General features: G+C 63.8%; 2 non-coding genes across 2 annotated transcripts; both read right to left on the bottom strand.

The window, feature by feature from the left end:
* Positions 1–393: 393 nt before the first annotated feature.
* LOC131864974 (5S ribosomal RNA) lies at positions 394–512 on the bottom strand. Its single transcript, XR_009363700.1, has one exon. It is a non-coding gene; the product is annotated as a 5S ribosomal RNA (ribosomal RNA).
* A 5915-nt stretch (positions 513–6427) lies between these two features.
* On the bottom strand, positions 6428–6546 carry LOC131864976 (5S ribosomal RNA). Its single transcript, XR_009363702.1, has one exon. It is a non-coding gene; the product is annotated as a 5S ribosomal RNA (ribosomal RNA).
* Positions 6547–7073: the final 527 nt, after the last annotated feature.

Genomic DNA, 7073 nt, shown 5'->3' on the forward strand with positions numbered 1-7073 from the left:
TCTCCAGCTGCGTGCACCTGCCCCGGCCGCGCACCCGGCCCCGCCCAGCTTCGCTCACCTGTCCCGGGCGTCTGGTGCGGAACCTTAGAGTAAGAAACATCACCGTGCACCTTGGCCAACGTGCGCGACTCGACCGAGCGCGCACTGGCCGAGGTGCACACCGATTTCACCTGGGTGCGCGCGCAGCACCTCGGGCGCACCGGGGTGCGCGCACAACGCCCGGGTTGCACCGTGGCCTGTGTGCTCGGGGCGCCTCGGGTGCGCGCTCGGTGTCGCCCCCGCGCGCGCGGTAGTGCGGGCAGCGCACCCCGGCCCGGCCCGGCCCCGACGAGAACGCAAACGGGCAAAAGGTTTATTCAAATAGCATTGCGACGCCCGGCGAAAAACTAAAAAAGGGTGCAACACCGGGACTTCCCGGGAGGTCACCCATCCCAGTACTACTCCGGCCCAAGCGCGCTTAACTGCGGAGTTCTGATGGGATCCGGTGCACTAACGCTGGTATGATCGCACCCGTTATGAGCTTGTCGCAGTGTGTACTTAGCAAACCGCGACCCACGTGCGAATCCACCCCGGCCACCCACCCCCGTCGAGGTGCACACCCTCCCTCGCGAAGTGCGCCCCGTTCGCCAAGTGTGAGCCCTGCCCGGGTGCGCGCACCTTGCTAGGGCGTCGGGTGTGCACCCGGCCCGGCCTACGTGCGTGCACCTGGACGGGGCGTCGTGTGCGTGCAGTGTCCCGTCTGCAACGCGGTGCCCACACACCACCTCGGGCGCAACGACCTGCGCTCACATGTGGGCCGAGTGCACCTTGGTGCATGTTCGGGGCGCCTCGGGTGCACGCTCGATCTTGCCCCGGTGCACCAAGGCGCTCGGTTTGCCCCGGGTGCGCACTTGGTGCAAGGTGGGCACCCAAAATAGGGATCAAGCACCAAAACACAAGTTTCGGGATGCAAAATGGGACCCAAGGACCACAAATGCGTTCCAAGACCCATGATGGGTCCACGAGAACAAAAATGTGTTCCGAGACTTAATAAACAAATATTGGGTTTTAGGAGAAGAAACATGCTCTGATGCCCAAAACGAGAATCGACCCCGAAAAGGCCACAGGCCAAAAGTGGGATGCGAGACAAAAAAAAATGGGACCCGAGGACCAAAATTGGGTTCCCAGGTCGAAGACAGGGCAACCGGACAAGAAACGACCTCTAAGGCTCGAAATGAGTCCCGACGACTAAAACTTGACAAGAAGCACCCATCAGGCACCCAACTCGACACCCATGGGATGCCGACCCACCCGGGCTTCCACCTAGCACACCTTGGCACCCACCCACCCTCGCACCCAACCTCGCACCCAACTTAGCACCTTTGAACCCACATTGGCACTCACCCTGACCCTGGCACCTTGGAACCCACATTGGCACTCACCTTGACCCTGGCACCCACCTTTGCACTCACCTTGGGACCCACCCTGGCTCCCACCTCGGCACCCACCCAGACACCCACCTTGGTTCCTTGGCACCCACCTTGGATCCTTGGCACCCACCCCGACACCCACCTTGGCACGCAACTTGGCTACTTGCCACCCACCTTGGCTCCTTGACGCCCACCCCGACAACCACCCCGTGACCTACCCTGGCTAGGGTTGGTGCACACCCACCCTGGTGCCCACCTTGGCACCCACCCCATGACCCACCTTGGCACGCACCTTAGTACCCACCCCGTTACCCACCCTAGGACCCACCCCGTGACCCACCTTGGCCAGGGTGGGTGCCTTGGTGCGCACAACTTGCCTGGGCTGCACACCAGGGCGGGCTCAAGATGGCACCCGCGTTCCGTTTTTTTCACTATCTTTCAAAACGGAAATTTTAAAATCTCGTTTTTTTTTTTTTTTTGCCTTTTCTGGAAATTAGTGAAGGCAGCGCATCAAAGGTGCGCAATGCTGGTGCGAACCCGGGAGCGCTCCGATGTGTGCTCCAAGGTGCGGCGTGCACGAAGTCCGAGCCCGGCTTGCCCCGGGTGTGCACCTCGCGTGCACCTTCGCCGGGGTGAGCACCTTGGCTGGGTTGCGCGCCCTGGTGCGCACCAAGGAGCGCTCTGAAGTGTGCTCCAAGGTGCGGCGTGCACGAAGTCGGAGCTCGGTTTGCCCCGGGTGTGCACCTCGGGTGCGCACCTCGCGTGCACCTTCGCTGCGGTGGGCACCTTGGCTGGGTTGCGCGCCTTGGTGGGCACCATGCAGTGCACGAAGTCGGAGCCCGGTTTGCCCCGGGCGCGCACCTCCGCCAGGGTGGGCACCTTGGTGCGCACAACTTGCCTGGGCTGCGCACCAGGAAGGGCTCAAGATGGCACCCGCGTTCCGTTTTTTTCACTATCTTTCAGAACGGAAATTTTAAAATATCGTTTTTTTTTGCCTTTTCTGGAAATTAGTGAAGGCAGCGCATCAAAGGTGCGCAACGCTGGTGCGAACCTGGGAGCGCTCCGATGTGTGCTCCAAGGTGCGGCGTGCACGAAGTCGGAGCCCGGTTTGCCCCGGGTGCGCCCTGGTGGGCACCATGGTGCGCACCAAGGAGCGCTCCGAAGTGTGCTCCAAGGTGCGGCCTGCACGAAGTCGGAGCCCGGTTTGCCCCGGGTGTGCACCGCGGGTGGGCACCTTGGTGCGCATGCCTTGCCTGGGCTGCGCACCAGGGCGGGCTCAAGATGGCACCCGCGTTCCGTTTTTTTCACTATCTTTCAAAACGGAAATTTTAAAATCTCATTTTTTTTTGCCTTTTCTGGAAATTAGTGAAGGCAGCGCATCAAAGGTGCGCACCTCGCTGCCCACCACGGTGCGCAACGCCGGTGGGCACCCGGGAGTGCTTCGAAGTGTGCTCCAAGGTGCTGCGTGCACGTTGTCGGAGCCCGGTTTGCCCCGGGTGCGCACCTCGCGTGCACCTTCGTCGGGGTGGGCACCTTGGCTGGGTTTGCCCCGGCTGCGCTCCGAAGCGGGGTTATTGGAGCGCCGCCTCTTTTTTTGTCGGAGCGTTTGGTGGGGTTTCTCGCATTGGCTCTTCCCAGGCCCGGTTGCCACCCTGGCGCGCACGAAGTCGGAAGTAGGGTTAATTGCCCGGGTGCGCACCTTTGCCAGGGTGGGCACCTTACCTGGGCTGTGCACCAGGGCGGGCTCAAGATGGCACCCGCGTTCCGTTTTTTTCACTATCTTTCAAAACGGAAATTTTAAAATCTCCTCTTTTTTTTGCCTTTTCTGGAAATTAGTGAAGGCAGCGCATCAAAGGTGCGCACCTCGCTGCCCACCTTGGTGTGCTCTGAGGTGCGCACCCGGGAGCGCTACGAAGTGTGCTCCAAGGTGCGGCGTGCACGTTGTCGGAGCCCGGTTTGCCCCGGGTGCGCACCTCGCCTGCACCTTGGCCGGGGTGGGCACCCTGGCTGGGTTTGCCCAGGGTGCGCTCCGAAGCGGGGTTACTGGAGCGCCCCCTCTTTTTTTGTCAGAGCGTTTGGTGGGGTTTCTCGCATTGGCTCTTCCCAGGCCCGGTTGTTGGGTGCGCTCCCACCCTGGCGCGCGCGAAGTTGGAAGTTGGGTTAATTGCCCGGGCGCGCACCTTCGCCAGGGTGGGCACCTTGGTGCGCACACCTTGGCTGGGCTGCGCACCAGGGCGGGCTCAAGATGGCACCAGCATTCCCTTTTTCTCACTATCTTTCAAAACGGAAATTTTAAAATCTCGTTTTTTTTTGCCTTTTATGGAAATTAGTGAAGGCATCGCATCAAAGGTGCGCACCTCGCTGCCCACCTTGGTGTGCTCCGAGGTGCCCACCACGGTGCGCTCCGAGGTGCCCACCACGGTGCGCAACGTCGGTGCGAACCCGGGAGCGCCCCGATGTGTGCTCCAAGGTGCGGCGTGCACGAAGCCGGACCCCGGTTTGCCCCGGGTGCGCACCTCGCGTGCACCTTGGTGCGCACACCTTGGCTGGGTTGCGCGGCCTGGTGGGCACCATGGTGCGCACCAAGGAGCGCTCCGAAGTGTGCTCCAAGGTGCGGCGTGCACGAAGTCCTAGCCCGGTTTGCCCCGGGTGCGCACCTTCGCCGCGGTGGGCACCATGGCGTGCACGAAGTCGGAGCCCGGTTTGCCCCGGGTGCGCACCTCGCGTGCACCTTCGCCGGGGTGGGCACCTCGGCTGGGTTGCGCGCCCTGGTGCGCACCAAGGAGCGCTCCGAAGTGTGCTCCAAGGTGCGGCGTGCACGAAGTCGGAGCCCGGTTTGCCCCGGGTGCGCACCTTCGCCGCGGTGGGCACCCTGGTGCGCACCATGGCGTGCACGAAGTCGGAGCCCGGTTTGCCCCGGGTGCGCACCTCGCGTGCACCTTCGGCGGGGTTGCGCGCCCTGGTGCGCACCAAGGAGCGCTCCGAAGTGTGCTCCAAGGTGCGGCGTGCACGAAGTCGGAGCCCGGTTTGCCCCGGGTGCGCACCTCGCGTGCACCTTCGGCGGGGTTGCGCGCCCTGGTGGGCACCATGGTGCGCACCAAGGAGCGCTCCGAAGTGTGCTCCAAGGTGCGGCGTGCACGAAGTCGGAGCCCGGTTTGCCCCGGGTGCGCACCTCGCGTGCACCTTCGCCGCGGTGGGCACCATGGCGTGCACGAAGTCGGAGCCCGGTTTGCCCCGGGTGCGCACCTCGCGTGCACCTTCGCCGGGGTGGGCACCTCGGCTGGGTTGCGCGCCCTGGTGCGCACCAAGGAGCGCTCCGAAGTGTGCTCCAAGGTGCGGCGTGCACGAAGTCGGAGCCCGGTTTGCCCCGGGTGCGCACCTCGCGTGCACCTTCGCCGCGGTGGGCACCATGGCGTGCACGAAGTCGGAGCCCGGTTTGCCCCGGGTGCGCACCCCGCGTGCACCTTCGCCGGGGTGGGCACCTCGGCTGGGTTGCGCGCCCTGGTGCGCACCAAGGAGCGCTCCGAAGTGTGCTCCAAGGTGCGGCGTGCACGAAGTCGGAGCCCGGTTTGCCCCGGGTGCGCACCTCGCGTGCACCTTCGCCGCGGTGGGCACCTTGGCTGGGTTGGGCACCATTGAGCGCTCCGAAGTGTGCTCCAAGGTGCGCACCATGGCCCTCCAAGGTGCGCAGCATGGCGTGCACGAAGTCGGAGCCCGGTTTGCCCCGGGTGCGCACCTCGCGTGCACCTTCGCCAGGGTGGGCACCTCGGTGCGCACACCTTCTCAATGTTTTCTTGCCTTTTCTGGAAATTGGTGAAGGCAGCGCATCAAAGGTGCGCACCTCGGTGTGCTCCGAGGTGCGAACCCGAGAGCGCTCCGAGGTGCCCACGAAGTCGAAAGTCGGGTTAATTGCATTGTTTTCCCCGGGTGCGCTCCGAGGTGCGCAACATCGGTGCGCACCAAGGAGGGCTCCGAAGTGTGCTCCAAGGTGCGCACGATTCGGAGCTCGGTTTGCCCGGGGTGCGCACACCTTGGCTGGGTTGCGCACCCTTTGTGCGCTCCAAGGTGCGCACGAAGTCGGAGCTCGGTTTGCCCCGGGTGCGCACCTTCGCCAGGGTGCGCACCTTGATGCGCACGCCTTGGCTGGGCTGCGCACCTTGGTGGGCGCCATGGTGCGCACCTTTCGTGCGCTCCAAGGTGCGCACGAAGTCGGAGCTCGGTTTGCCCCGGGTGCGCACCTTGGTGGGCGCCATGGTGCACTCCGAGGTGCCCAAGATTGGTGCGCACCAAGGAGCGCTCCGAAGTGCGCTCCAAGGTGCGCAGGTGCGCGCGAAGTCGAAAGTTGGGTTAATTGTCCGGTTTGCCTCGGGTGCGCACCTTGCGTGCACCTTCGCCAGGGTGGGCGCCTTGGTGCGCACACCTTGGCTGGGCTGCGCACCCGGGCGCGCACACCTTGGCACCCGCGTTTCCTTCATTTTAAATTTTTTTTTTTTACAATCTCTCAAGTGGGAAATTCTATAATCTCAACTTTTTTTGCCTTTTCAGGAAACTTTTGAATGGAGCGCATCATTGGTGCGCTCCGAAGTGTGCTCCAAGGTGCGCACCTCTGGTGTGCTCCAAAGCTCTCTCCAGCTGCGTGCACCTGCCCCGGCCGCGCACCCGGCCCCGCCCAGCTTCGCTCACCTGTCCCGGGCGTCTGGTGCGGAACCTTAGAGTAAGAAACATCACCGTGCACCTTGGCCAACGTGCGCGACTCGACCGAGCGCGCACTGGCCGAGGTGCACACCGATTTCACCTGGGTGCGCGCGCAGCACCTCGGGCGCACCGGGGTGCGCGCACAACGCCCGGGTTGCACCGTGGCCTGTGTGCTCGGGGCGCCTCGGGTGCGCGCTCGGTGTCGCCCCCGCGCGCGCGGTAGTGCGGGCAGCGCACCCCGGCCCGGCCCGGCCCCGACGAGAACGCAAACGGGCAAAAGGTTTATTCAAATAGCATTGCGACGCCCGGCGAAAAACTAAAAAAGGGTGCAACACCGGGACTTCCCGGGAGGTCACCCATCCCAGTACTACTCCGGCCCAAGCGCGCTTAACTGCGGAGTTCTGATGGGATCCGGTGCACTAACGCTGGTATGATCGCACCCGTTATGAGCTTGTCGCAGTGTGTACTTAGCAAACCGCGACCCACGTGCGAATCCACCCCGGCCACCCACCCCCGTCGAGGTGCACACCCTCCCTCGCGAAGTGCGCCCCGTTCGCCAAGTGTGAGCCCTGCCCGGGTGCGCGCACCTTGCTAGGGCGTCGGGTGTGCACCCGGCCCGGCCTACGTGCGTGCACCTGGACGGGGCGTCGTGTGCGTGCAGTGTCCCGTCTGCAACGCGGTGCCCACACACCACCTCGGGCGCAACGACCTGCGCTCACATGTGGGCCGAGTGCACCTTGGTGCATGTTCGGGGCGCCTCGGGTGCACGCTCGATCTTGCCCCGGTGCACCAAGGCGCTCGGTTTGCCCCGGGTGCGCACTTGGTGCAAGGTGGGCACCCAAAATAGGGATCAAGCACCAAAACACAAGTTTCGGGATGCAAAATGGGACCCAAGGACCACAAATGCGTTCCAAGACCCATGATGGGTCCACGAGAACAAAAATGTGTTCCGAGACTTAATAAACAAAT

This window comes from Cryptomeria japonica, unplaced genomic scaffold (genome assembly GCF_030272615.1).
Source record: "Cryptomeria japonica unplaced genomic scaffold, Sugi_1.0 HiC_scaffold_98, whole genome shotgun sequence".
Classification (NCBI taxonomy): Eukaryota; Viridiplantae; Streptophyta; class Pinopsida; order Cupressales; family Cupressaceae; genus Cryptomeria; species Cryptomeria japonica.